This window comes from Mesoplodon bidens (genome assembly GCF_964165515.1).
Source record: "Mesoplodon bidens genome assembly, chromosome: 20".
Taxonomy (NCBI): domain Eukaryota; kingdom Metazoa; phylum Chordata; class Mammalia; order Artiodactyla; family Ziphiidae; genus Mesoplodon; species Mesoplodon bidens.
Window position 1 is genome coordinate 14931107 of NC_138181.1, and position 3593 is coordinate 14934699.

The 3593-nt window shown below is 36.3% G+C and overlaps 1 long non-coding RNA gene across 1 annotated transcript; it reads right to left on the reverse strand.

Annotated features, from left to right (window-relative positions):
• Nucleotides 1–281: 281 nt before the first annotated feature.
• On the reverse strand, nucleotides 282–2369 carry LOC308608088. The gene is made up of 3 exons (XR_014014090.1): nucleotides 2307–2369; nucleotides 573–726; nucleotides 282–431 (listed from the first exon to the last, which is right to left on the reverse strand). It is a non-coding gene; the product is annotated as an uncharacterized lncRNA (long non-coding RNA).
• Nucleotides 2370–3593: the final 1224 nt, after the last annotated feature.

The following is a 3593-nucleotide window of genomic DNA, read 5'->3' on the forward strand; positions in this document are numbered from 1 at the left end:
GTTAATAATACTCTATTGTATATTTCTAAGAGGGGAAATCTTGAAAGTTAATCATCACAAGAAAAAACAATTTGTAACTAGGTGTGGCTGGATGTTAACTGAACTTATTGTGGTGACCATTTCACAATATATACAAATAGTGACTTGTGTTGTACACCTGAAACTAATATAATGTTACATGTCAATTATAACCCCAATAAAAAATCAATCTCTCTCTATATAGATATAGATATTTGTGTATATGTGTAATATAGTTTTACGTGCACACATCCGTTTAGTTCTGTTTCTCTGGAGAACGCTGAAGAATACAGGCAGTCACATTTGGTAGTTTTAGATTCCTCATGAGAGAAGTCAGGCCATTCCTCAATATTCCATTGTTTTCCATCTTCCAGTGTTTCCTGCACTGGTTTTCCATGTAAATTTCAGACTATCTTGGTTGGGGGAAAAAAAAGATATTACTGTGTGTGTGCATGTAAACACAGACAGTTCATATACAGAAAATTTTTCCAATGTAAAGGATCTTCATTATATTTAAACTCACACTCTTTTATGTACATCTAAAATACTCCTACCTGTTAGCTGCTTTCCTTCACTTTTGGTCAGTAATCCTTTTCTTGGCTAGTTTGCTGACGTTTTCCATCTAAGATATGCCACAAGATTGATGGCCTCAAACCTTCAACTTCAGCTTTCCTCCTTTTGCAAGTTAAGATTGGGTTTGGGTCAACTCTGGGTCAAAAATATATTAGGTTAGTCTTTTCAGATTGTGTTTAGATCCATATATCAAGAACATACTAAAATTGAGATGGCTTCCTTGGCTGCCCTCTCAAACCATTCAACCTTTTAAGATTCTTTTTCCAGTTTTGGTTTCCTCTTTGCACTCTGACTATACAGTTTCTGTTGAAAGTGCTACAGGAAATCATTTCTTAAAACCTCAAAGCGCTACACTTACTTCATTTTTTAAAATTTCATTTTTATTCCAGAAATCAAAGTGCTCCAAACAATTCTGGGGCACTTAGGTAGTAGTATGTTAGCAAGAACACTGGGCTGGGAGTCAAACCACTCTTAAGGTGCTAGAGTTCTAGCTTGGAGCTGTGTTACTTTAGGTAAATCACTGAACTTCTCTGATGAAAATTGCACTGCCTACCTTAATGGAACTGAGGAACAGATGACACTGGATTTGGAAAATTAATTTGTAAGCTGCCAATGAATATCATAGTGTATTAAATTTTTCTTCATTTCCTAAATAAATGGTACTTGATTTGTAGTCTACCTATCTACCACTTCCCATTTTCACATTAAATCAAAATTACTCTCTCTTATATCCTTGGTGTTGGATAGTGAATAGACATACTGAAACCTCTAAGCATATCTGGTCTAGGTGTTTCCCAATGTCTTCTTGTATATGAAAATATATAATGTAATTTCATTGGAATTTACAATTAAAATATGACCTGGAAGTTTCATACCAAGGACATGAGGTCTCCCCATTCCATCTTTCTTCTAGTGGGACTGGTTTGATCCTATTATCTCAGCACCTCTCATGGTGATAAACTGATCCCCACAGAGAGGACCCAAGTTTTCATAGGATAGATAAGGTATATTAAGGACATAGAAAGTAAAGCTGCAAGACTGTAAATAATTTAACCTAGAAATGCTAAGCTTGGAAAGCAATTAATTATAGACAAAAATTTATAAAAAGAAAAGAATGATTTAGTTGAATGAATGATGGAAAAAATCTAGAGATCTGGGTTCTAACCCTGTCTATACCATGAAATATAGCACTAGGATTTTAGGTACATTTTTTAGCTCAGATTCAGAGTTTTCATCTGTTTAAAAAATAATGAATGGCTTCCCTGAAGGGCTTCCCTGGTGGCGCAGTGGTTGAGAGTCCACCTGCCGATGCAGGGGGCTCGGGTTCGTGCCCCGGTCCGGGAAGATCCCACATGCTGCCGAGCGGCTGGGCCTGTGAGCCATGGCCGCTGGGCCTGCGCGTCCGGAGCCTGTGCTCCGCAACGGGAGAGGCCACAACAGTGAGAGGCCTGCGTACCACAAAAAAAAAAAAATGAAGATGTCTGTACCAGAAGATCTTTAAGAAACTTCCTAGCACTAACTCTCTGATTCTGCCCCTCTCCTCAAGGCTCTAGTTCCCAGGACAGCCACCATGCTATCATAACAGCAGCTTCCTCTTTGTCTCTCATATTCCAATCTCCAGGTAAGCTTATGTGGGAACTGAAAGAACTGTCCTCTCCAGCAGAATATATATTATAATCCATTCAATCATTCACAATAAAAAATATGGCACCTACCTTCACAAAGCTTCTTTTATTGCTACCATTTAAAGGTTAGTTCTGATCCAGGAGCCTGTCAATTTGAACATCAACTGGATCCTGTTGATAACAAAAAATACAATTATTAAGATTGACAGTAACTTCCATTTATTGAGCACTTATTATACTCCACACTTAACATTCTTATCTCACTAAAACTTCACAACAATGCTGTAAAATAGGCACTATTACCGTGTTTGAGATGAAGACCCTAAAGTTTACATGGTCAAATCAGACAGGTGGTAAGCACATCTCCTTCCAGATGGCTCCTTTGAAGGGTCTTTCTGTTATCTCACAGTCATCTAAATTCAACAGCAACATTCACATGAAAGCCAAAGTGTGAATGTCTTATTCTTGATCTACTGTGCATCTTTAGTTTTTCTTTCTTTGAAACAGTAACACTAAAGTTCAGGTAAACCTCACATGGACACTGTGAAGGTAATATGTGACACAACAATCAGACTTCAATGATAGATACTTCCAAGTTGTCTTTATTTTTTTAAAATTTTAATTTTATATTGGAGTGAAGTTGATTTACAGTGTTGTGTTAGTTTCAGGTGTACAGCAAAGTGATTTAGTTATACATATACATATATCTATTCTTTTTCAGGTTCTTTTCCCATCTAGGTTATTACAGACTACTGAGTACAGTTCCCTGTGCTATACAGTAGGTCCTTGTTAATTATTTTATATATAGTAGTGTGTGTATGTTAATCTCAACCTCCTAATTTATCCCTCCCCCACACCTTTCCCCTTTGGTAACCATAACCAAGTTTTCTTTATTGTAACACTGCCCATCCTGACCTTGATTCTGAATGGATTCCCAATCATCTTTTAGAAGTTATTTTAGAGATCAAATAACAGAAAAGAGACAGAATTTTGACTATACTTAGGGTGATCCTGCATGTGCAGAGAAGGCTCAATAATTTTCAATTCCTGATAATGATAAAATAAATTAATGTAAAAAAAGAATAAAAAGTATTAATTTAACCCTACAGAGGGATTCCGTGTTATACTTGTTTGCGGTTTTTGTGTTTTCCACCTTACAAATGAGGCATCATCTTAAGAGATACACAGGTTCTAAATAAATGGTGAAAAAAACCACCTTGCAAGAGAGATTATTTCCAAAAGATTATTTTGAAAACAAACTATTAAATATTTTCTTTAATCATTCAGACCCTCATTATCAGACGTCTGTGCCCTGTGTCTGAAATATTTTGTTTCTTTACTCACAGACTCTCATTTGCTGTTAAAAATTCTCTTGAA